At 38.0% G+C, this 27,125-nt stretch overlaps 1 long non-coding RNA gene across 1 annotated transcript in view; it reads right to left on the bottom strand.

The window, feature by feature from the left end:
• Positions 1-24,352, bottom strand: part of LOC117245147 — a 72,897-nt gene extending 48,545 nt beyond the window's left edge. Inside the window, exon 1 of the long non-coding RNA XR_004499450.1 lies at positions 24,138-24,352. This is a non-coding gene — a long non-coding RNA (uncharacterized LOC117245147). The remainder of the gene's footprint in view (positions 1-24,137) is intronic.
• Between the last annotated feature and the right edge of the window lie 2,773 nt (positions 24,353-27,125).

Here is a 27,125-nt window from a genome sequence, read left to right as displayed (position 1 = left end):
GAGCACCCTGTGAGTTGTTTTTACATTTCTGTACAAGCACACGCCTACTGTAAAAGCTTTTCTTCATTTTCTAGGTCTGAGTATGTTCATATGTTCAGATATGAACAAATCTTTCATTTTAAATATCTGGGCTTGGCAGGACTGCTCATTTCTTCTGAGTTATGTTTATATTCATTGGAACTTCCCATAGGATTCTCAGGAACCACCACCAACTTTAAATTGTTTGAATTTAAATACATATACTAGAGGATGGTTTCTGAATCCCCCCTCTGCCTTTATCATAATTCAATTTATTGGTAAGAATACCCTTTTCTATTTAAAATGTTTATCTCTTATCTACCATGTATGAAATCATGGCCCCACAGCTCCCACTGATTTATTTTGTGTAGAGTTCCATAATCATACATAAATCACCCAGTCTTAGTTATTAATACAGAAACCTCTTTAATAGTCCAAACAGTTCTGCAGATATCACTATTCTCCTAATCTCCAAACAGCTAATAAAAACTTAAACAACATGAAGTAAAAAAAAGAAAACAAGTAATATGCTGATTATAAGAGAAAACCCGAGATAATACAAATTTATTACATGTCTCCAGGAATCTTATTAAATCATTTACGGTGCTGTCCATTGCAATTCAGCATCAAATTGTAGCCAAATAAATTAGTCCAGAAAGTTTGTTACAACATGAGGACTTTCAGGCAGCACATCCTTTGCATTTAAAATTTACAAAGAGTATTGGGTTTTTGCTTTACATATAAAAATAATCCATAGTAAAGATGAAGAAAAGGAAACAATTACAAAAGTCACCCCTTTTTTCCTGTGCTGTTAAAAGCAGAGAGATTTCAAACACTCCTGTCTTTTTTGCTAAAGTAAATCAGAACATTCTGGCAGTGTGATCATTACCAAGGTCACCAAACAGGAGTTACAGGGACAAGGCTAAATTTCATAAATACCAGAATAATTTGATGAGTCTTTTGAGATGCAGATGGAATGGCTGTCCAGCTGTCATTTCCCTCTACTTCTACACCACAAAATGTAAATTCATTTCTAAAATCTTTTTCAGCACTATAGATCATATACAGACAGAACTTGGTCACAAACTATTTTAAAGGAGAAACACAAAATGTCTCATGCATCCTACATGCAAACACTGCATTAACACTCAAGAAAGCTACCAGAAAGTTGCTCAAAAGTTTAAGTGATATCATTTAACATAAGATATTTAAATGTTAAAATTAAATTGGACTGCTGTGATTCATCTACAAACCATGTTTTGAAAATACTAGATCAGAATGAATTAAAATATTATTGCATGCAGTGAAAATGAGATAAGAAATAATATTTTTATAGTTATAGTTTTAGAAATTATCCACTAATTCTCCTCCTCAACTTGAAAAGGAGACTATCAATGAGAAAATTGTAGGAGGGATAGACTATGGCTTCAAAACAATTATCTAACTATAGATGTCAGCACAGACTCTCATTATTATTATAAGACCATTCAAAAAGACATTTTAAGCTCTGATTCAGGAAAATTCTCTGATATTCAGCATGTCATTTTATAGGTTCCAAATATTTAATGGGGATGCCTTTCCCAATCCTCTGCTGCATTTTCACTTATAGTTCTCAGAATAACATGCCTAACCCATATTTTCTGTGAATGTTTCCATCAATGTCTGATAGGCTTGGGTGGTCTGCAGCTGGTTGGCCAAACAAGTTTTAATTGCCATATGGCAGAAACATAAATTTTCTGGTTTGTGCCAGGGCTGCTGTGTTAAAATAATTTTTAGACTCACTTCAATGATCATTTGAAAGAATGAAAAATACCAAAGCCCTGTGGGGAGCGCCCATGTTCACATCTCGTAAATTATTTCTTAAAATCTGGAGGGGATGGAGGGCTGGAAGTCAGTCAGGTTGTCACTGGAATGAATGGTCTTTGAACAGCTCTGAGGACTTGCAAATAATCCAGTACACTGGACTGCAGGGTGGAATGTATTTGTTTAATTTGTACTGCCTCAAAGATCACCGATGTAATCTGCTATTGTAACTGCAGATTCAACAGACACTGAAGTTTACTCCAACACAACGCTTGTGAAATGTTAGGTAAAAACACACAGAAAAAAATATCCATACAAGCACATCACAGACTCAACTGGCAGTCAAGCCTGGCAGAAGTCTATCACCTAGTGACAGCTTCCTTTTCTCTCAGCTGTTAGGATGGTATAAAGAGAGAAACTTCCTGGGCTTCATTACTGTAGGAAGAAAATGGTTCCCAAGAGAAAAATGGTTAGCACATTCAAGTATTTTGATATAATGATCAAAAAGTCATAAACACTTCACAATGTTTTGAGGCTGTTCAAGTCAGCTATGTCCATACTTGATTAAAAACCAAGCTTAAAGACAAAAACCCACTCAGTATTAGGGACAGAGAATATTTACTGGAAGTGTTAAAGAAAGGACTGAAATGTAACTCCTACCTCTAAATCAACCACTGCTAGGTTAGAGGAAGGCAGATTTGTCTGGTGTAAAAAAAACTGTATTTGCAGTATCCTCCTTTGAATTTGGTGTTTATGTCCCTAAAACACAACTGTCGTGCTTGGCTATCTTAGTCACTGGGTATTTGGGAACACTGCACATGTCAAAAGAAAATATCACTGGTAGGAACACCATAGGCAGCATATGAACATCATTACTTGGAGGTAACACGCACAGTTGGAAATCTTAACTGAACTATTGGGAATCAGAACTCTGCAAAGACTTGAGAAATGAATCACTGTTTTCAATGCTTTGTCTAGGAAAATAAATCCTCATATCCCTCTTCTTCATAGTTTAATTTCTCTTTTATTTCCACTTACTGATGCAGCTGACAAAACTACACAAACCAGTGGCTTTAACACCTTCACTGCAGAGCGTTTGCTACGTAAGGTAACCAGAGCTGTCTGAGCAGTTAACAGGTAATACCTTCTGATAGGAGATGTCCTTGCAAGAGATCTGCTAGCTTTTATAAACCAGCCAGGCAGCTGCACAGTGTGGGCCCATTAAGACTGTATAATGATATTTAGTGAGCTACAATATGGACAGCTCAAGATGGGTGAAAGAAGCCAAAAAGAGAAAAAGATTACACAGAACATAGTGGGTTTGTGTTTAATTTATGAAGTAATTCCTTCTAAGAAAAAAAACAACATGTAAACACTGAAGAAGTCTCTGCTCTGTTCTTGGTCTTGTAATGACTGAACTCTAGTGTGAAAAACTAGTATGAACTCTAGCCTGCAAAATAGTGATGTAAACGTTCTGCAGTTGTAAAAGCCTTTGAAAGGCTTCCATTTGAAACTTATATTTCAGATAACCTCAAAGGGCTTTGGAAAATACGTTCTCAAAAGGATTTTCTCACTTGGGAAAGTGGAAACACTTTCACAAAATTAAGCAAAGTAGGACTGCTGCGATATAACTGAGAATCTATAAAGATTCAGTTATTAGTCACTGGTTTGAGCAAATCCTTGCTTAAAAAAATCCAATGTCTCCACACATTTCATTACTCACAGGGACATTGTGAGGACACATTGGGAACTGATACTCAAAAACATGTATCTCCAATTTGTAGCTCAATCTAAGTGAGATTTCTGTACACTGCAAATGATTTCAGTAGTAACTGACTACCCACACGTGCCCTACTCCAACGCTCTAGCATGAAACAAGGTGCCACAGTAAAATAATTAACTAATATCTCAGGTTTGAATCTTTTAAAATAACACTTGTCAAAGCATTCAAGTTGTTTTTACCATAATTCACCTTGTTCATACTCAAATTATCTTCCCTTGGTGTTTTCTATTAAAGACAAACATTGTAGTGACATTGTTGAGACCTTAGCAAGGTTCCCTCAAGCAAGAGGAACATGAGGAGAGAAATCAGTTTAATGCATGGGCAAATTCGTACAGAGCCCCTGTGGAACCTTGCATCATAGACTTAATCATTTTTTTTCCCTTCATCTTGTTAAGTACATGCCCTACAAGTGCTAGAATACATTCAGGGGGAGAAAGGGAAAGAAAGAGGAAATGATGACAACACAGAGGCAATTAGTTTCTGATTACCACATATAATAGGCAAGGGAAAGAGGCAAGGGTCAAGCAGACAATATTGGAAGTCATTTAAAATTTGCTACATTATTAAAAAAATCAGAAAACCTATCTGGTTAAATCAAAGCCCTATATCAAAGGAAAACTATAAAATAGCATACATTTTAAGTAATTTTTTATTATAGTAGCCCTTCTGCTTCTGAAAACTGAGAGTTCTCTGCATTTCTTGAGGATATAATTAAATGACAGACCTTTCTTTAAAATATAAAACTGAAGTGTATAATCCAGTTCCAATGAAGGAATCAAAACATTTTAAATTTTTATATTTTGTTATCTTGATCTCTTAGCCTTGCCCTGAAGTATTGCCAAAAAATATCCATCCCTGGTAATAGAATTCTATTCACTCCAAGCTATGATAAAATTCATCAGAAAGTTTTCCATGTAGTGTGGACCCAAAAACTTCTATTGGTCATTTTTTCTGGATGCATAAAAATCACTTTCTGTCAGCTCTCAACATTCATTTATGCCTTGTTCAATATGACATTTGTCTGTAAAGAGATATCATATTCACATTAACAGTTAATATTAATATATATTAATGTTAATATATTAATATTAACTATTTAAATTTAGCCAATGTGATTTTAGAAAGATGTTGCCTTTTTACTCCCCAAATACTGCACCCCACAAGAGTTTTCAGACTCAAATTTCCAGCACAGCATTCAAAGATCTTAGAAAAGACAACTACTTCAAGTGTCTGAATATAAAGGACATTGATTAAATTGCATAAAACAATGTAGTTGGTTTAATTCAGAATTTAAATAACTCATTTCATGTGTCTTAATTCACTTTGACTGTAATTTAGATCAAACCAAATTGAGACTGCTTTAATAATGAGTAAGGTTGTCTATACAGAGATTAAGGATTCTTTAAGCTGCTTCAAAGAACTCAGTGCTTGCATTGCCATTCTTGCAAGATGTGCTGACACAGTAGATGCTCCCCAGTGGCAAAACCACTAAGAAATGGCCACTTCCCTCTGACATCTTTTGCCCCAGCCACTGTACTTGTCCCCCATACTGCAGTTTGTCACACAGATGAAGTGATTCAAAGTGAAAATAACTTTCTGGAGCAAAGTTGCTGCCAAGAGCAAGATGTAAAACAACCTCAGAGCTGGCAGTCACACAGCACAGCCAGACAAGCTCAGCTGGCCATCCACTGCATTTCCTTCTCTGTGCTGACTGGCTTTTTCTGGCCCAGTTATCCCCCTCCCTTCTCCTGACAGCTTTCTCGTTTCACTCACCACACCTCTGTGATGTAATGGGAAACAGAGGAAATACCACCCTGTTGGACTCACATGTGTTTAACCATACCTACACCACAAGCTGCTGTGCTGATGATTTGAGCCACTTTCAGTGCATGTGATGACTGGGAAAAGCACCCAGGGTATGATGCTCTTGAAACATATTTAACTGTCTGAACAAAATCACCTGTGGTTACTGTTAGTATTAGAAGTCTTGTGTGCCTCCAAATCCACACAGCTGAGGACCCTTTCACGTACAAAGCATTCATTTGTCATCATGACATTATAACCTCTAACTGCTAAAGATGCTTCAAAGATCTGTTCAAATCCATTTTTCTTTGAACTGGCATGCCTGCTAAAATACATGCAAATTTCACTGAAGTTATATCTGATTTTTCAGATATAACACATGGAGGACAAATTATATAAAAGACATCATGCTTGCCAGATTAGGGGCTCCTGACTAGTGCTAAAAGAGTTGGCTCAAAAGCAGATGGGAAATACAAATACTAAGCTTTGATTTCTGTTGGAATCAACAGGAGCTAATCTACATTCATAGTAACCTCTTCAGTTTCATCTCACAATATATTCTACTATGCAGGAAGATGCTATATTCTGTCTCATTGTGTTTTCATATTTGAAATCTGATTAAGAGCAGTGTGATTATGCTGATACTTCTGGTCATGGAATGTTGGATTAACTTCAGGGATTTATGTTTTATATTTTGCTAGAGATGCATTCACACCTAAATTGAAAAGACGTTTTTCATACAAACTCGGAGGTAAAAGTAACCCTAGTAATACACAGAGTAACTCTAGTAATATATACACAAATGCCTGAATGTTTATCTCACACTGATGTAGATCAGACCAGGCAGAAAAGTACTTTATGGGAAGCTACAAGTTTGCATCAAGGCCAAGTGTTTTCTTTAGGTTTAAACAAGTGCCAAACCCTGCCTGTGGCATGCAGAGGTACAGAAGTTGTTTATAGGTAGAATGTGGGGAGTTCTGCTTTAAGCAGAGTTGGAAGGACCTCCAGAGGCCCTTTGCAGCCTATACTGCTCTACAATTTTACAAATAACCATAACTGATGGAAGTATGTAATTAAAAATCAGAAATAACACCTCTCAAAGAGCAACTGCTCTGAGTTCATTCTGTTAATGTTAGTTCAAAACTTAAGGTAAAACACCACCACTGAATCTCCACCTGTAACTACTCGTGCCACTTTCCCTGTGATGGATTCTGCCACTCTCACTGTGACACTGGGGATGGCCCAGTGACCCAGGAGCATTTTGTTCCACCATGCAAAGGAGGCCTTGTGGCTTTCACAGATAACAGTGTCAGGTACAGACTGTACAAATACAAGCATTTACAAGCACAAAGAGAAAAACATCCAGTGTTGCTGGTTTAGGTTTTCCTCCTACATGCCTAACATCAAAGGGTCAAACAGTGTGCAAAGAACAGCACTACAATAAAAAGAATCTTCAGTATTTTCTGTATCAAAGTCACCATGATGCTGTATCTATATTCCTTTACTTGTAGCTTTTACAACAAAGTGGTTATTAAATATGACACCCCTTTTTGACACTCTGCTTATGGAAGAGGAATTTTTAACCAAGCCCCTTCCTCAGGTGGATTTATTCCTCAGCAAGTTTGTGAAGATGGATACACAAGAGCTACGCCCAGGCTGTAACACAAAAACGCAGTAAGATTTTTCTAGTCTGAGTTTAGATAGAGACACGTGAAAAAGGCTCATTAGATCTTTGGAGGGTTTTCAATTTTTTTCTCTTGAGCTTCCTTGGGGGTTGGATTGTTTCTTTGGGGAAGGGTGGGGTTTTTTCTGGGTTTTTTGCAGGGATTGTCACATACATGTAGAGAGCTCACATTTTTCAGATAAGTGTTTGCCTTTTATTCAGAACTTTTATAGGAGAACACACCTGAGGGTAAATAGACAATAAGAAATTTGAAATTTTGGCATCTCTGCCAATACTGGTTCTTTATGAAGTATTAATAGTGCTCTCTAAATACTTAATATGTAATAAGCATCAGAGGAAACATTGGGCTGCTCAAATTTTCTAGGGTTTCTTCAGTTATTTTTGCTATATACTTCAGTCAAATTATGTTTGAGAATCTGTTTCCTAATCACAAATCCAGATATCTTTATAACAAAATAATAAGGAGAATACAACAATTTAACTGGAAGAGAAGGACAATTCAGATTAATTTTAAGATTTATTCCATGTACTTTTCAAATGAGCTCATTTGCAAGCAATGATGTTTTCATTTTCCTGTTTGTCCCTCATTTCTCTGTCACCCATCAGAGTGAAATCATCAACAGATCAAAATTTAATCACATGGAAATTAAGGTCACTAAGAGGCATACAAAAGGAGCCACTCATTCAAGTGAATACAGAGACTATATGTTTGCTATGTTACCATGTTTGAAAAAGCTTATCACTTGCTCACAGAAAAAGTCACAATTTGCATGAAAGGAGGATCTCTGCATGCAGTGTTGGTAGCAAGGTTCCACAGCTGATCTCTGCTGCAAACCTGCCATACGAGACCAGGACAAAATTTGATTTTGACCGAGAGCTGGCTAAGTGCAAACCCGAACATTTTCTTTTTTCATAAGAGCACACAATTCATTAATGCCAAGATTCAGCAAGTAACAGGAGACTTTGCAGCCCTCCTTGTACTGCAGTATCTCAAGAACAATGGGTTTTCTTCAGGAAAAAAACCATTCCCAAAGTGTGAGAATTCCTGTGTGGCTGTAATGTGCTTCAATTACCACTACTGCACATCTGGACTAGTTTCACTGCAAGGTTACCATACTAGGAAGGTACAATTCCTTGTGCTGTTGTGTACGGCTACATAAGAGGCAGTGAAAAGAAAAGCCTTTTAAGTTTAAAGTAATTTTAGTCAATTCAATAAAAATACTTTCCACTCATGATAGGTTAAAACACCACCAACTGCCAAAACAACAACAAAAACCACTAAAAAAATATAGCCTAGTTGGAAAGTTGAAATGGCAAATATCACATGCCAAGCTGAGAAAGTTTCTAATTTAGATTTACTGATTTCTCCCTCCTGAGCATGGCAAGACACTAAAAGTTTTGGAGAAGGACCTTTTTGTAGGTCCATGCAAAAACCAGTTAAGTTTGTCACTCAAGGCTACACCTCAAACAGAGCATCCTTCCTACTACCATGAAATAGGAACTGACAAAACAACTGTATGTTCTATAAAATATAATTAACAAAACATCACACTTACTGCGTGAACTCAATTATAAAAATAGATCCCTTTCAGTCACAGGTTTTTCTTTCAATCCCAAATAATGATTTGGAGATTAACGCAGCTAGAAAATAATGCTTCAATACACAGCATTCCAACACCAAAACTGACATAATCCAAAGGAAACCTCAGGAGACATTGGCCTTTCCACCTGCAGAAATGACTGTAGTGCAATTCAGGGTGTTTGCCAGTGTAGGCCATCATGAAATTGGCAGAGAAGTGGCAGATCCTGACATTTTAAATTAGTTGAAAACAGAGAATGAGACTAATGAAGAGGTGGAATGTGGGCAATAAAAACGTACCCACATCACATATGCCAAGTAAACAGAAGAATGCCTGGTACCTCCAGCTTTGGTCCTCAGAATACAGAAAATTTTTGCAAAAAATTAGCTGCTGTGTTCATTGCAATATGCAGCCTTAAACTAGTAGCCAATTTCCTGGGCTAAATAAAGGTTAGTTACTGCTAAACCTAATTTAAAATAATCCAAAACCTGTCTGGAACAGAACTAGATAAGCATGTGCATGAGGGATGTAGCTACAGAAGAACAAGTTCAATATACTTGAAGCTTACAGGGTAGAGTCAGAGCAAGTGAAACATCCCCAAGGAAACTCAGAGCATCCCTGGCTCAAATTTGAGATTGAGCTTAGCCAACCTCCTTAAAATGGAGAAAATACAATAGCAGGACATCAGGGCATAAAAACGAGCCAACCACCACACAACTGCACCAAGCACCACTGCCCCACCCCTTCCCTCCTGCCAAGCCCACATCAAATACCTTATCTGTCAGTCCTCTCTCAGTGAGGGGAAAAACAGTACAGGAAATGCAATTGTATCACTGCACCTTAATAACAGATGGACAATCCCAGCTTCACATCCTTTTTGTCCCAAGCAGTGGTGCATGTCACTAAACTGCTGGAGACTTTGATCTGTCAGAGCACACTCACAACCAGGACACCCTTCTTGAGAAGGGAAATTTGTTTTCTCTCACTCTGACCAGGGCTAAACTCCAGTCATCCAAGCAACTGAGCTCTGATTTTCATCCAGACTGCAACACTCCTGTTTCTCCCTGAGGGCCTGCAACAGTGATTAGGCAGAAGCCCTCCTCATAACAGAATCCTGTTTATTGAACTTAGAGAAAACATTTATAAAGGAAAACAAGTGGTTTGGGTTCTGGTAGTTTGTTTGGGGTTTTAGTTTGTGTGCTTTGTTTTTGTTCTTTTGAATTACTCTAAGTTCATCTGGCTGTACATGAATTTATGTTTTCAACTTCAGAAATGCACTGAACCTTCCTAGCATGTAACTTCTGGCAAAATACGATGTCTTATCACCTCTTGGAAACAGGATTTTTGAAGGCACCTGATGGAGTTCTTTGGTGTTGTTCGTGTTTTCTTTAAACTTGCATGCACATACAAACTTCCAGAATGCCAGCCTATTGCTACTGAGCCTTACTTTCTCCTCTTCATTGTATTGCCACTGAGCATTACTTTCTTCTCTCTACTCTAAGGGGAATCAGCAAATTGCTTTCCCATAGGGAGCTGCTATAAAACAGAGTAGTCTTTGTTTGTTCACCCAATTACATAAAATATTAACAAAAGGGAGGTTATTGCCTAACAACATCATCATTGAGTTACAACCAAAGTTACATAGTTCTTGTTCATGACTTTTAGTACTCTGCATTAATTTCACACATTTCCCTGCATTGCATAAAATTCTTACGCATTAATTCATTCAAATAATCTAAAAAGTCTTCCATACAGAAGTCTTCATGTGAAATTTATTATTTATGAGGTGTCAAGGGAACAGTATTACAGCTGTAAGAGACTATTTGGTAGAGACATGGGACAATTAAATTTTAAAAAACTGACACACCTTGTTAATTAGAAATGCCAACATATGACATTTTTATTCCCAAGAAAACTGATTTATTATAGATTCATTTAAATTTTGGGAGAAAGCTGATGCTGGGAATTCTGATTCACAGCAGACTTCCAACCACAGGTTTCAGATCACCTTCTGTAGCACAAATAGATATAAATGAATTGTACCTAGCCCTCTATATCTAAAACTTTGAGTACGCACTGCTGTGTCAAAGAACTGATTTTCATCTACTTTCTGATTCCTCATTTCCCACCTGGAACTGTGCAAAGCACTTTCTAAGCAGTCTTCCCAGTAGCTGGAAGAAAATTAATGTTTTTTTTATTGCTCACTAGACAGAGCTACACCAGTGACCAGCTGTGGCTTTTTTTTGTGTTTTGTTTTTGTGAAAGTAAAAAAGGTGATATATGAATACAAACAGAATAGACACATTCTTGATTCTCAAAATTATTTTCATATATTTTCCTATAATTTATTTTATATATTTTTATCTAAGCAGGTTCTCTTCTACAGTTGTGTAATACTATCCCAAACCTCCTGTCTTAGAAGTTGGTTGTTTTTTGGGTTTTTTTAAAAAATACTTAGTATTTCCATATACTGGAGCACTTACAACATCAGAGAAAAGTGTCTTCAGCGTCACTGCACAAAACTGGAATTTGTTTTCTTCACTAACACAGATATTTAACAGTGTCATGTGACCAACCTACAGCCTCCCTGGAAATCAGTCACAGTGGCTGATAAATTCACTCAACACAGCAGTTGAACTAACAGTGCCTCGTGTGGACAGGGATTTACAATGGGGAGGAGACAGGGAGGTACACAACTTGTCACACCCCCGACCACACACCAGGAGTAAGAGGCCAAGTTTTTAACTTTTCAGAGCAGCATTTGGAGAGTTTCAGGACAAAGCCCATTGGCAATGATCCAATGATCCCTTCAGTCTGAGTAAAACAAGTGCTGGCTCATCCACACAACTGTGTCATAGATCATACAAAACTTTATGCTACTCAGAGTGGGTGTGTGTTTGAACTTCTTTGTTATTTATGCAAAATGTGAATCCTTCTGCAAAACCTGTGTTCCAAAGGGAATTCTCCTTTCCAGGTCCTTGTAGCAGCTGGTTGAATAGAACAGGATAATTAGATTCCAGCAGTCAGACAGCTGAGATTTACTGACTGTGAGAAGTAATATTGCCCCCAGTGAAGAAAGCAACATAAATTGCTCTGGCTCAAGGGGTACCTCAGACATATTGACATTGACTTCACAGGGTATCAGTATGCCAAGTTCTCCCTGTGTGAGAAGCACAGGCAAACCTGCTGGGGTGGGATTAATGTGCCAAGAGAGTCATGGAGAGGCTGTTTGAGGCATCTGGATCATCTCTTGGTTTGAATAGAGCACAAAAGAGATGGTTCATAGAAAAGACGCAGTAAGAGAGGCATAGCAAAAACAAACAAAAAATTCAAGGAAAAAAAACCCAAAGAAACCAAGCTTGAAGAACATTCTAGAATTAGAAACAAAAAGCTAGATTACAACTTTTTAAATTCCAAATCATCGTGGACGATTCTATAAAGACCTGCTGTGTTATGGCTGTGTCCAGGCTTTAGGTTTCACTGTCTCTACAATATTTTTGCCCAGGTTACCTACAATCCATGAATTTATTCTTCTCGGGCCTGCTGTCATTGGAAGGCAGGAGTTATTAAATGTCCTTCTGTATTTGGAAGGAACATTCTCCCATGGCTTTCTGAGGGGGAAAATAATCCTTGGACATTTGGCAGAGAGAATGTTGCAGTCCACCCACAGAGACACAGGTGAGAATAGTCCGACTGCCAGGGTGCCAACAGGACAGGTTCTGCTCAGAGTCCCTGCCAATCCCATGACCTAATTGTGCAGCAGACTCACCTTCAGCCGTGTCACCATGGTTATTTCCCAACAGTCCATTTTGGAAGAGGGGCAGGAAAATATTACAAAAATAAAGCTTTGTGAGAGTCTTTCTAGACACCACTAGTAAGTATCAAAAACTCCTGAAGGTAAGTGGAAGATAAAGGCAACAGAAAGAACAAAAAGCATAGCTTGTCTATTTTTCCTACTGAAGTTGAGATGCTGTTTCAAAAGGGTTTATCTCAAAGAATACAGACACGTGCTAGAGGCTGGGCATAATTATTTAGACTGACTGACTCACAGATGTCACCTTCAACTGGTTTGTCAGTTGTCATGCACTGCCTGACAATCCTGCTCAGAGATGAAGTACAAACAAGGCTGCACATGTACTGTCTAACAGTGCTGCACATTGCACCAAAGGCACTGTCAATGACAAATCTAAAGAACAGCTCTTCAGGTGGATTCTTACACAGTAAGAAATGAACAGAAGTGCCACATAACTCACTCACGAGATACTGGTCTTCTGCTTTATGTACTGGGGTCCACGATCAGAGACATGCAGGGCTGAGGTGCCAAAGCTATGAAGCATTCAGAACCATTAAGAATATTTTGCTCTCAGGGTATGAGGTCATATTCAAGAAACTTTTGCACAAATCTGACCTCAACAGACTGTTAATCCCATCTTAATGTGGATATTTCAAGTCATGATGCATTTATAAAGGTGTAGATGTCACTTATCTAAAAGAGTTTGAAGGCACTCTGAAGGGACAGAATAAAAATTGTTTTGAAAGCTGTTCACTGGAGAACTGTATTCTTTCCATGTGTTCTGTGACAAAAACAATCAAGACTGACAGACTGGAAAATCTCTGCCTTTACTGAAAATATATTGATGCCCTGTATCTGCTAAATTAAGCCCACCTCTGCAGGTGTTTGTTTTGCCTACTAGGAAGAGATAAAACAGTCAGTGATATTGTCATGGCAGCACTGAACTGTATCTCAATATATGCAAGCTTAGTAAATACAAAGTAATAAATTATTTTCTTTTACATTTGATATAAATTTTTATGGTGACAAATCAGAGGCTTGTTAGGAAGCACAGCAATGAAGCATCACTGCCTGTGATAAACAAGGGGACTGGAATAGTGCAATACTCTTGGGTCCATGTGGTGACCTCAGTTATTATAAAACAGCACAGTATGGGCACTTACACAGCTGTATTTGGTCCTGGTTTCTAGGCCACTTCAAAGAATTTCAGAACAAATACTTCAGTTAAAGAGACAAAAGAAAATCCTACCTATACAAATTATATTTACAAGCAAGATTTACACTGCTTCTGCCATTGTTCAGACTTGAAATGACAAGGAGTAGAATTAAGTGAAGTTTTAAAGAACTTGCATGTAATCCAAATATAATTCCATACTTCTCATATATTTCCTGAAAGAAGCTCTTGAAATATTCTTACCCACTTATTTAACACTGCAGCTATGCCTAGTCACTATCATTAAGGGAGATAAACATATTCAGAATAATTCAGCTCCACTAATTCCCTTAAGGAAAGGAAAATGAAATTTAAAAAAACCAACTGAATTTTGAGTGCATCAGCCCTTAACATATGCTAGAAATCAGAAAGTAATTACAGTTGCTTAGAATGTCTTAAATATTGGCTGAAATATTTTAACTTCATTTAAGACACCAAATAATTGAAATAAAATTCTCTTCTCGGGAAAAAAAAAGTCTCACCTTGAAAATAGGGCTTGAAGGTGATAAAAAGGCACCCTTTCAGCCTAACAGGTATGCTCTTTAGAAATTTTTGTTTAAGAAAGAGAAGAAAAAGTTTCTGAAATTGTGGCCGAGATAGACATATTATCACAGCTAATTTTTTTAAAAGCTTTAAAATGTGTTGATTGAATCAAACTTGATTCCTTTTTATTTGACTAGATTTTAGCTCTTCCTGTGTCAAATCCAGGAACATATCTAAAACTACATTTTTTCCATAGAATGATCTCTAATGCCTGAGATTTACATCTGCATGGAGGACAGACACAAAGCAGTACCCCACACAGGATTCCTGCTCCCAACCAAAGAAAACACAATGACATTACTGGAGCTGATAGCTGAAAACAGGGACACGGAGGTTCAAAACTAACAATTTAAGAGTAGACATATCAAATGCACACACAGTACTATGGGAAGTCTTGGTACACCCCCAGATTAGATCCATGAGATACTACAGACACTTCAGAATATGCACCTTAAGGTGTACAACACATAAAATTGCTGTCCTGTGGCACAAAATCACATTTCTTCAGACCATGACTGGATCAGGTGGAACCTTCTGATGAGAAGAAGAAAATTGCTCTTCCTCTGTTCTTCCCTCATTTTCAGGGAGGGAAGCTTCAGTTTAGTTCACAGGCAGGGAAAGAGAGAACAAAAAGAACTCAGCAAGACCGGGGATCCTGTAGTTTATTCAAAGACTTAGAAGACAACTGAGAAAATAGAGCTATTAAGGGTAACAGCAGAATACCAGTTCTGGCATTGACCAGCAATAATGGATACCAAGAAAAATGAAGGAAATTCGAAAATACCAACCTCTGTAACAAATCTGTAGAGAGATAAGACAGAATTAAACCAGAAAGCATCCAAAGATATGACAGGATAACAAAGTATCAAATTCTCACTGAAAATGTGTTGGAAAGAGGCATCTGATTCCAAAGGTTCCCTTAGAACACCTTGTCAGCCTGTAGTTTGAAGTAAACATTTAAATCAACTTCTTCTCAGGAAAATTGCAGATTAAAATATGGTCCATCCTATTTCAGGTTGCTTCCTATCCCCAGCTTCCTTCTATTTAATCAAATGAATGTTACCATATTTCTGATGTAACACAGTCAAGAAAAGAAAACAGAACTTGTACCCTTATCTTTATTTTACTTAAGGCTAAAACTTCCCAGTCACCAGTGATTTCACCTGCTTTGCCACAAAAAAATATTTACTGAAGGAGAAAAAGCCTTTCTCTGATGACATGTCTGACAATAAAACATTGGTATGCATTAGAGAAGCAACAGGACAAGCAGAACGTCTGCCAGAGGCTATTTCCCCCTCCCTGTCACCAGTATCAGCTATTCCTATTGCAGAGCTTAAGCCAGGCTACAACAGTACCAAGCTTTAAATACAGATGAATTCTTCCCACTATGTTTTTCAATGTAATTTCTAGACTTATTTTACATTTTTATTGCGAATTCAATTCCCAGAGGAGCTCAAGCATTTTGGAAACTATGTGAAGGGCTGAACTTCAACAGATTGTTAACGTTTGGAGTAAGAGGCAAGGAAATATTTATCAGCAGGTGGCTCCAGGTATGGGTGAAGGTAACCTGGGACCAGGACTACAGAGAAGAGTCTCCAATAGATGCAACTTCATTAAAATGGGATTCAATACCAGGATATGAGTCATGGGTTTTTTTGATGTAATACTTCAGCACTTGTTAGATGTTCTGTAACCACACTGAAGTTTCACAGTATGAGTTGTGAAATTTAATATGTTAAATACATCCACAGCATATATTACCTTACTTTGCCACCCTTTACTATATAAGCATGCCACGTTCATAAAGAATCATTTAAGAAGGATAAGAGATTTCCCACATTTGAATATAATTGCATATTCTTAAGAAATACTTAATACATCCAGTCTCCACACATGTGACAGATCTTCCTCCAGCTTTCAGTGGGCACCAGCTCCAAGTAAGGATCTCAGCCAGCTGACATGATTGCTCTTTTGGTAAGAGTTTTGGCCATTTGCTGCAGCAAGACATTCAATACACCCAACCATGCTGGATGCACCTTACAGGTATTATTAACACTTGAATCAGCACAAAGTATCTTTGGATGGCTATATAAAGACACACTGTATGAAAATTCACAAGCTGTTTTCAAATTCTTAGGAGTAACAAAGTGCCCAGCAAAATAACAAGCAGATTCTTCGAGATGCATACTTAAAATAATAGTTCATCCTATGAGTTTCATCCTAATTAGAGAATTTTTTTCCTGGAAATTCCCTGGGAATTCATTTTGTGTTTTTCTGCCTTACTTCTAATGCCACTGCCTCTTGTGGGCTGCTTTTTTGTAAGAAACTTCTAGTTCTAGGAAGTACTCATGATAAAAAAGTAAATTACTTAAATGTTTTATTATTTAAAATAATGAATTAATCCTATATTCTGATAACGCATTTTAAAAGACCAATAGAAAAGTACCGGAGGGTACTTGAAATGTCATTTCACATTAAATCAAAATGCAAAAACTTTCCTTCTGCTTTCTAAACACAGAATGATTCTGTGCTAAAAGGAAAAAAGATGGCACAGGAGACCTGTGTTAGGAACCGATAGAGAACACAGCCAATTAAAGACTTGCAGATTAATCAAGACTGGGAAATGTAATTTGGATGACTGAGTATCTTTGGGCTTTTCATGAAAAGGAATATGAGGGACATATGTAGAACCAGTGTCAGGTTAATCTACATGTGACGGGGCCACTGAATACTCCTGCACCATTCAATAGTTTCATCACACCATGCCCAATAGGTACCTTCCCAATAATTCCTATTGGAATTATCCATAGAGAATAATATCATAGAGAATGAACTAATTAACTGAGCAGAAAGACAGTCACAAACTCCTGTCATTATAAGTCAAGGATTAAATCTGGAAACATGGCTTTTAATGTTTTTGAAAAATGGTTAGGTAAGATTTTCAATTAGTGTAGATCATGTAGAGATTTTTAGATTTCAAAGGCTTTCAACACTTCAACAACTGTTTCAAATCTTCAATAAAGCATTATTTGATAACAGATGTTAGTGTATTTTGTTTCTAAATCCAAAGGCAAGGAACAATAACTTCCAAAACAAACTCAAAAACTGTTTTAATAAAATGCAATGGAATAAAAGAGCTTCCTATTCATGAGAGCTGACTGATGATGATGATTACATTGATTAAAAAAAGAATGAGAAAAATAAAAAAGAGGAAAATCTAGAAACTACTCCCAGTAAAATGCAAATAGTGGCAGCAAGAGAAATAAAAACCCAATAGAATTGCTTTTCAGAGACAGAGAATGGAAAAAGAAAAAAAGTTGCTTTCCATTAACACACAAATAGTATTATTACATCTACCCCATCAAGAGATGCAAAAAATGTGTAACTACAGAAGACTGGCATAACCAGACTTTAGTGACATGGTTATAAAAAGGAGATTAAAAGCAGCAGAAAACATGGAAGCAAACAAGTATTTGTAAACAGCACACAAAGAACAGCTGAAGGCAGTAACTCAGGCTATAACATGGCTGATAAAGCAACCTTGCAACTCTCTAATCACCTAAGTCCCAGGACTCCTGGTTTTGTGCGAACAAATAACTCATTGTTTTCATACAGCAGTAAATTTCATGCATAATTTTGAAGTACTGAAACACAATGCGTCCCTTAGGAGAGCAAACAGTTTGCAACTAATTGAGAAACGGACACTGGAAATGGAATACCAGTGCAGTTTGGACAGAACAATTCCCATATGGAGAGATTTCTGCAGAGCAGGGTGCCTTTATTATCAGACTCCTCTTGGTGCCCAGAAGCAGCATCACTTGTACTGTTTGACTGTGCACTGGGAATTTCTGCCCATCCCACCTGCGCCAGGGAAGAGGGGATGTAACCTCACCAAAGAGCAATCCAGAGCAGATTGTAAGAAAGAATGCCTCCCACAGCTGTTTGTGGATGCACAGAAACTTTAGCAGAGGGTTCCCAGAAAGGATTTTATGCACCTTTTTGTATTATACAAGATGATAAAACTTAACTTTTTTCCTTGCTAAAAACCAAGCAAGTCTCCGACTGGTTTTACATCTAACTGGGCTCCCACACATTGCCTAATAGGCCCCTCAGAAACCACATGAAGGCACATAGGCCTGAATAATAAGAGTGTGGCGAAAGTCCAGAATGAAATGTCACTTCTATGCTATTAAAAATTCTCTGTATGTATCGTTGTATTTAAGTGATCCTGAAGTACAGAGAAATATCTGGAGGGACCTTAGGCCAGTAATAAATCCAACAGCAATGAAGCATAAGAATGCAAACTGATGACAAATATGTGGGAAACAAATTAGACACAATAAAGTAATTAAACATTAGTCTTTGTATAATTGATTTCTTACTAACTGACATTGATTGTACCTATCCTTTTGGATTTCCATGAAGCTATTCTCGATCACACAGTTTCTAATTTGCCTGAAGCCTTGTGAGGAAGCAGCATGTGCAATAACACAGGCCAATACTTCCCGTAGTTCCCTGCTGTTACATTGTAAATGATTCCTCTTTGCAAAGATTAATCCCTGTTTTCTATACATCTCTATTAGAAACAGAACATTTAGATTTGCTAAAGGCTTTGGAAATCTACATACTGTATACAGCAGATTAAAGTTTGCATCAGGAAAGAATCGAATTCAAAGCTTTGAGAAGGCATTCTAGATTTTGCTGCACATAAAAATATCCCTGCATACTCCTATTAGCAATAACAAAAAATACAAGTCTCCTCTTGAGCCTCCAGCTCTAAGTTTGTCCCAGATTCTGACAAACAGCATGCAATTAAAGATCAGAAGGAGAATGGAACAGGAATGAGATTTCTAAACCTCTCTGCAGGGTGCCATATCTGCACACATGTTGATAGGACTATTCCCTTTACTTTGGTGATTATACTGCAAACTGTTTATAACTCTGCCCTAGAGAGTAAAAGCCACACCTGAATAGGGCTTCACCCACTGAGCACCTTGAAGTTCTTTATGCAGAAATTGTCCCTTTCTAAAAACAGATTACTGTTTCCAATGCCCTGATTGATTGGGGCCTTTTGTGGGTTTTTTGAGGATATATATGACAGTAATATAGTTTAGTCTACATCTGACAATAGCACATCAAACATTAAAGATGACACAATATGAATTTTTTTAACAGCTAGAGCTATGTGATATTTTGGTCACCCAAAAACTCTTCGTAAGTTCACAATCATGCTCAATCTTATGAAATCAGCCTTTCACTCCCTTAGCTGTAATTAATTCTAAGAGAGGTCAAGTAAAACAATTAGATGGCAACAAGTAAATTTTAGAGACTCATTAACTTTTTATTTGAATTTTGATTCTTGACTGCACCTAGGAAAACTGAGGAAAAAACCCAACTCATAGGAGTGCAAATTTAGGGTTTATTAAGCATCAATCACTTATAAGGAGAAGCTATGAAATATAGCAGCAGAATTTCCTCAACTTGAACCATTTGTATGATAGAAAGACTTGGACACGGTATCTACTGTTGTTCAACAAGTATTAGCTTATAGGGTGTTGTGTATGATTAAGTGGTTTTTGTTACCTTAGGTACTTTTCTGTAAAATTTGTGCCAATTTAATGTGATAAATCTCCTGCAAAAGCAGCCACTGGTACTTGTTAGGCTCTAACAGAAGACAAGTCACTTGAGAGAATCTATAACCCTCAAATTCAAAAGTCAAACCTGAAAGTAACTTGAAGTAGTAGGCTGAAATTACCAAAACTGTTTTAATAAGCTTGATAGAAAACCAAAAACTCTCTTCTGACATCTCCTACAACTGGGAGCAAAAACCAAACAACCCCAAGCTATGAAGTACTGGATGCTTTTGAAGTTATAGTACAGCTGAACACAAGACCGTTGCTCTCCAATTGTACCTGAATGTCTGTGTGGGGTTTCTCCTCACTGACTGCAGGTGTCCCACATCCCTGTAATGAAATTAGTTTTCAGGTCTTCTACCCCTAGAGATATTTGCAAAGTTTAGGAACAGATAGTAGTGAAGTTAATAATAATACTAAAATTTCACTTAGTATCAGGCTAGCAATACTAAAATATTAACTGCTTGTAAAATACATTAGTCTAAAAAATAAACTTCTGACATTCATTCTCATCTTCACCGATACTTTTTTAAAAAATGAAATAAAATTTTATCACAAGAAGAGCACTGAAAAGAAAGAACTATGATCACTGAGCTGCTAAAAAATGCTTGAATGTTTTCAGGTACCTAAGCCTGAGTCACTTAAGCATTTAATTCTGATTGATCTTAACAAAGCTCAGGCATCTTTATACTTTCATGCATCTGAGACTTGAATTCTTAAGGCCTTTCAATCATGATGAAAAAATGTACCCTATCACTTGCTAAATAAGTTCACTCTAAGTTGTATTTATGTCAGCTTTCATATGGGCAAAGAGAACAGCAATCATTTTCATGTAGCTTGGGGCTTGAAACAAGCTCTCACTTATACAGGAGTAAATTCAGGGTAATTCCATTTACTTCATATGATTGGATCTGGCCTCTTGCTTCTTACTCTGCCTGTGGTAACAGAAATCTGTACTGTAACATTTTTCCCCTCCAAAATAAGATTGCATTTTAAGGAGAATGCTTACTAAGAGGAATGTCAAGGTTTTGCACCACTTACAGAGATTGCTGGCCTCTCTACATGGATATTTGAGCTCAAGCAACCAAGATTATTTTTTGTGAAGTGAGATAGGGAAGACATGCACAGACATAGAACCTGCTACAAAATACCTTCCCCTTACATACACAATTACTTTCCAATCCCTGCTATCCAAAAAATAAAATGGAAGTCTAAACACACAAGTTATGGCACCATATAAACTGCATTCAAAGGGCAGAAAGACCCATGCTTTGGATTAGTACTGCAGTAGTTGAAAGAAGATGAAAAGTCAGGATCCCAAACTTCTTTTCTGGCACAGTAATTTATTTTTACTTTTTTTGTTTGTTCTGGCATAGCTATTCCTAGCAGTCACCTGCCAGGCAGGAGCAGGTGTACAGCTGCTACTGTGCCAGGTAACACACCACTGAAAAGGGGAGCCAATTTCCAGCACTTGCAGAACATCTTCTATCAGGTCTGCAGCAGAGTTTCAAGTCTGGCACATCTTTGCATCATTACTCTTGAAAAATTTTTCTTTTCTATTTAAATAGATAGATAGTCCATAATAACCTACTTACAGTTCCCTGTGATCATTATTCTTTCCACTGAAAATTACGGCAACTGGAATCCTCTGCACCGCAGCAAATACTGTGCACACCCAGAAAGAAATCAAAATGTGTCATCATTGTTGATAGAAGGATAAATATAGTTAAAGTCAGATTAATATTTCCAAGATTACTCATTTCTACTTCAAAAGCGAAGCAAAGATCATGTGCGAAATGACAGCTACCCATCTGGGACTGGAAAAGTCACCATATGGATGCCTCTTGCTAATTATAGATAAATTTTTGATCTAAGGGATTTAAAAGTAGGGATCTGTCAGTTCAAAAATATACTTCCTCTCCTCCCTCATTCAGGCAATGCTTCGGTGCTGGTTAATCAATTAAACAGAGCACTGGATCATACAGATTTGCTTCACCTTTAAGGTGGGACTTTTCTCCCTCTTCATGCAATATGCAGTCCAATTGGTAGCTTAGCTAAAGAAATATGTTACAGTGATTCCTTCCCCCCCCCCCCCAGATCAGAGCAGCCTCTATAATTTTTTAGCCCAACAGCCCACACATTCAGAGGCCATGAGATTGCCTTATATTACTGCTCCATATATGATATCTCTACTTGAACTACAGTATATACTCCTGAAAACCATTCTAAGTAGACTACAAGATGTTTCAATAACATAATTATCACCCAAGGTAAGTTCTTCCAAGAGCAATTAATTTACATAAATTATTAAGTATGCATTCCTAACTTTGTGCAAGTTGCTTCCTCTTAGACTGTAAAATTAATTTTTTCTTGTATTTCGTCTGACTGATTAATTCTCTATCAAATTAGCCAACTTTACTGCATTTATTTTCAGACCACATTTTTTCTTCAGCCTTTGCTTTTATACACTATTAAGGTGAGCTAGTCCTTGGGGAAAAATAAAGGGTTCCTCTAAACCCTCCAATTTTTGGCCTCCTTCTAGAACTGCAAAAACTAGCTGATACTCCAGTAGCAATTATATTGCTGCCAAATGCAGAGGCTGCAGAGTCTTTTCATGCCTGCTTAGCATTTTATAGCATTTATACATGGACTGCATCAGCCTTTTTGTCACTACAGTAGAAATACACTTCTGCATGTAAAGGTAGCTGATGTGAAGAAAACCACATCCCTAATAACTGGAAGAAACAGGCTTTTCCATGAGACCATTGGGAACACTTACATGCTCACGATAAAGCCTTGTTATCCCCCCCTCTGCTGAGATCACTGAAGGTTAGACAGAGCACATGTGTCAGATGCTACCCCTCTGCCTCAGAGGTGTTAGGGCTGGGAAAGAGCTAAAGTGCAATTAAGTTGAATTCAGATCAACTGTTGTGTATTCTCTCCTCTCCAGAGGAGTTTTAGACACATCGTAGCATCTTCAGCTGTACTTTAGCCAGACAAGCCCAGTATGGGTTTATGCCAAAGACACTTTTTCACACTCTTCCTCTCCTGTCCCAGTAGTCTCACATTCTGTCTGTAATTAAACCAAGCACCTGGGACCATTATGCACAGAATTAGTCCCTGTACCTGCCCTTGACATACCTGAGTACTTCCTGAAGAAGTATATCTGACATGGATGTACATGAAGAAGTACATGGACGGACATCCACCTTTGGCATGTACATGTAAATGAGACTGAAAAGTCAGATGGAAAAGGTAATTGCACCCAACCCATTTAGTTTCCTACCTAAAATACAGCAAATTTGCTTTGTGGAGACGCCAGTTTTCTCAGGAGCTAGTGCTCCAGGGAAAGGAGGCTGCTAGCACTCTCAGGTGCCTTCAACAAGGGCCTATATTCCAGCTTCCCTCACTACCTTCTCTCACAGCCCAAGGGGAAAACAAGGTACAAAGAGATAATCACAAGCAATTATTTCCTTCATTTACATGACTTTTAATACAGGTGGCAATAATCTAGCACAATGACCATCTATTGAGTAATCTAATTCTTAACTTGAGCTTTAGTTAAATAATCCTTTATCCTGGATATGTCTCTTATCCCATCAAGGAGCTACCTTAGCACTAACACTTATTCCCACAATGCTAAAGCTGCACCATGCAACCATTTATACCAAGAAATTGCTTTGTCCTCATCACTGAAGCTGTATTTCCCATCTCATTTCCAGGAATGACTTAGTAACTTATATTTTATCCATGCCATGAAAACTTTAAGCATAAAAACCTCTTGCCTGCTGTAGTCACAGTCCCACACAGACCACAACCTGCAAAATCATCTCACACCACTCCCTGTAAGCACCAAGTTTTCCTCATCTTATCATAGAATTTTCCACCCTTGCATTCATAAAGTAAAATTTTAGCACACAAGATTTAGTTCTTCAGCTAACCCAAAGATCCCACTTTTCCTAGAGAAAACGCAGGTAGTCAGCCTTCTAAGGACCATTTAAAGTTCAGCTTTAAATTCAATATAACATCCCATGGACAAGAACTGTAGTTCCCCTCATAAGGTAAGACAAGGCACCAAAATTCTATGCTAACGCATATTAATTCTATTAAACGCTCTGAATGCTTTTAAAAAGCCAAACACAAACCGAAGCTGTATCTGCCCCAAGCACTCTCCTCAGCTGCCCGACAGCCCCCCTGAGGGCACAAGCACCTCCTGCGCTCCCACTGACACCCACGGGAGGGCTTTTCCCTCCCCTCACGGCCCTGGAGAACACGCAGCAGTACCTGCGGTGCACATCCATGTTAACACAAGTCCCGGCTGTGGCAGCAGGCCGTGTCTCAGGGTTTCCAAAGTCACTCGGAGCCAGCTGCAGCCGCTCCCTCTCCCTGTACCCGAGCGGCCGCAGGTGTACCCTGTACCCACACCCCGGCTGGCACCGCAGCCCACCGACACCTTCTTCTTCTAAAGCTTTCTCCCAGGCCAGGCTCCTGCTCTTCTGGGCTGACCTGTTCCATGCCCTTGGGCAACCTCCCTGCCCTTTCACCTCAGCTGCCCACAGGTGCACCCGGAGCCCTCACAGGGACCACCCCGCCTTTCCCCACCTGCTCGTCAGCATCATCGTGCTCAGCTGTGGCTGCTAACGCCTTGCTTTGAGCACACAAATCGAATTGCAGCCTCCCTGTTTCTACAAAAAGCTTCACTTTAACAACAACAAAAAAATCCCAAAACAACAACAAAAACCAAAACTGAACAAAAAAAAATTTTAAAAAAATGAGGGGAGTGAATTCAGAAATTTTAACGTCAAATTTCTAAGCTTCTAAATATGCAGTTCTGAATTGGGTCTGGAAAACCTTGTGAGAGACACAAAAAGGCACAAGGAATCACAGGCCTCATGACAATATCCTTAACTTCTGTGATCAAAGCATTGCCTACAGGCAGCATGAATAGAAACATTCAGAATAAGCTCCTGAAAAACTTCTCTTTTGTGAGACTCAATAGTTTACATGCTACTGAAAGGCAGCATCTATTTCCACTTGAAGTTTGCAAGGCCAGACTTGAAAGAATGTAAAGGTTTGTTTTGGCTTTAAAAAAATCTGTGGCTGTGGCCTGTTGTGCTCAGGAGAGCACTAAGCTGGAAAAAGGGAGCCAAAGTCAAGACCCTTGCTTATCTGAAGCAGCAATAGCAAAAACTCTCTTTTGTCACATTTCTGAAGAAGGAACAATTTTCACAACTAACCCAGGTCTTTCTTTACCCCTTCCATCAAAGCCCTAGCTCTCTCCAGTGAGGAACAGCTGATTTATGGGGCTGGAGGAAAGCAGAACTCAGCCCTAATGATGCAGAGCATGTTCAAGGTCAGAGGGGATGGCAAGGCAGAAACTGCTTCAAAACAGCAGAAACCTCTCTGTCCCCCCACTCTGGGGTTTTGCTCTACTGGGCTGCATTTTTAAACCTGATGACAACACAGTGTGATCATGCTTTAAGAAATTACCTCCAAATTGTACAAGCATTTTAATAAAATATCTAATACTTTTGCCAGCTGGTGCATATTGTGAGCTGACTTGTGGGATGCTGAGGTCCCATGCACATGTTTCCCAGAGATGTCAATGTGTTCAAGCATGTTCAGTTCTTTGCTACTTTCACAGACTTACCTTGCTTAGGATGGTTTCATTTACATTTAGCTGAAGGAAAATTAGAACTAAGGAGAAAATTTCATATGGCATATCTACTAGAGATAATCATTCTCCTAATTCCCCAATGTCTTAAGGGAAAGTCAGGGGAAGAAAGAAGGAAATCCCTTAGCAGAATGAACAGCAAGAGAACCTAGCCTCACTGCTGATAAAAACACTAATATTAATAGACTTAAAGGATTGGCACAACAGGTTTTTTATCTGATGAAAGTATGAAAAACAATGTGAATCATGACAATTTCAAGGAAAAGAAGACATATTTGAAAATGAATTAAAAGAATATATGTTTGAAAATAAATAAAGTATATGTTTATGCTTTCTTAAAAACAGCTTCAGACCTTTTGTTCGTATCCCATGATAACACCAAGCATGAACCAACAGAAGAAAGTTTCTGTATTTTGAATTTCCCTTACAAGTGTATCTAAAAGTACATGGGAATGCAGTGAGCACTGCTTGGGAGAAGACATATCCAAGGTTCTGTTCTACCAGAACTGCTTGTAACACATTACATAGAAGGTTTGGTGGATTAAATGTAGATCTTCCCCATACAGGTAATAGGCAATGTGAATTTAGGTCCTTTTGATAAAGTGCTAACTTTCTAAATATATACAGGTGTTTCTAGGAGAACCAGATCTAAGGTAATGATCCATTCAGAGGGTTTAATGAACAGGTACTTCAGAACAAATGAACATTTATGTTGTGGGGGCTGGTTTTGTGTGTTAAAAGACCGCAAAATTTTAATCACAGAAAAATAATGCATGTTGATGTACTGAAACTAAAACAATTAACAAGTACCCTAACAGCATGTTATACTGCAGAGTTAATATTATTATACATATCAACATCTAAGGCAAAAATTGTTTGTAAGCAACTACACACTGAAATCATCCAATCCTGAACAGAATGTTGGAATATCAACCCAAATGAAAATCATATTATGTTATCTGAAAATGCCTTAATAAAATCATTCATGAATTCATGGCATGTTTCTGTGCCTTAGCACAGACCAGCTATTATCAAAATACAGAGGTATTTTTTCTCTGCTCACTATAACTAAAATTTTGAAAAGTTTTACAAAAGGAATGTTTTTTCTCTTTTCCTTACTTGGACGTTTGTTCTCTAGGCAATATTCTCAAGTTTTATGTTTATACCAAGTAAAAGAGTTCTTATGTGACATCATAAATGTCTCATGTGCTTTGCAGACCTGTAAAATCACAAAATGGAAAGTAATGTCCCTGTCTAAGAGTGCTGGCTGAACAACAGGAATTACCTTCAGGCATTCTGACTGTACAGCAAAGAAACAACAAATCTGGGGGGCAAGCTGGCGGCTCAGCAGCCCATTTACACTCCATTTACCATTACATTCTGTGGGGACTTGGCTGGCACTGATCAAAAAAAAGGTGGCCCAAGACCTGTCCCTTGTGTAGAGCCAACATAAGCGGAGCTGCTGAGGAGGTGATAAAGTTTTCAAGGTGGCACTATCCTGGAAATGCAGTGACTGCAGCTGCCACAGGGCATATCGATCAGGAAATGTTAGGTGGTTGTAGGAGGGCTGGCAAATGAAGGCCTCTCATTAATCTCTT

Source organism: Parus major, chromosome 14 (genome assembly GCF_001522545.3).
Source record: "Parus major isolate Abel chromosome 14, Parus_major1.1, whole genome shotgun sequence".
Lineage (NCBI taxonomy): Eukaryota > Metazoa > Chordata > Aves > Passeriformes > Paridae > Parus > Parus major.
This window is presented reverse-complemented; position numbering and strand designations above follow the sequence as displayed.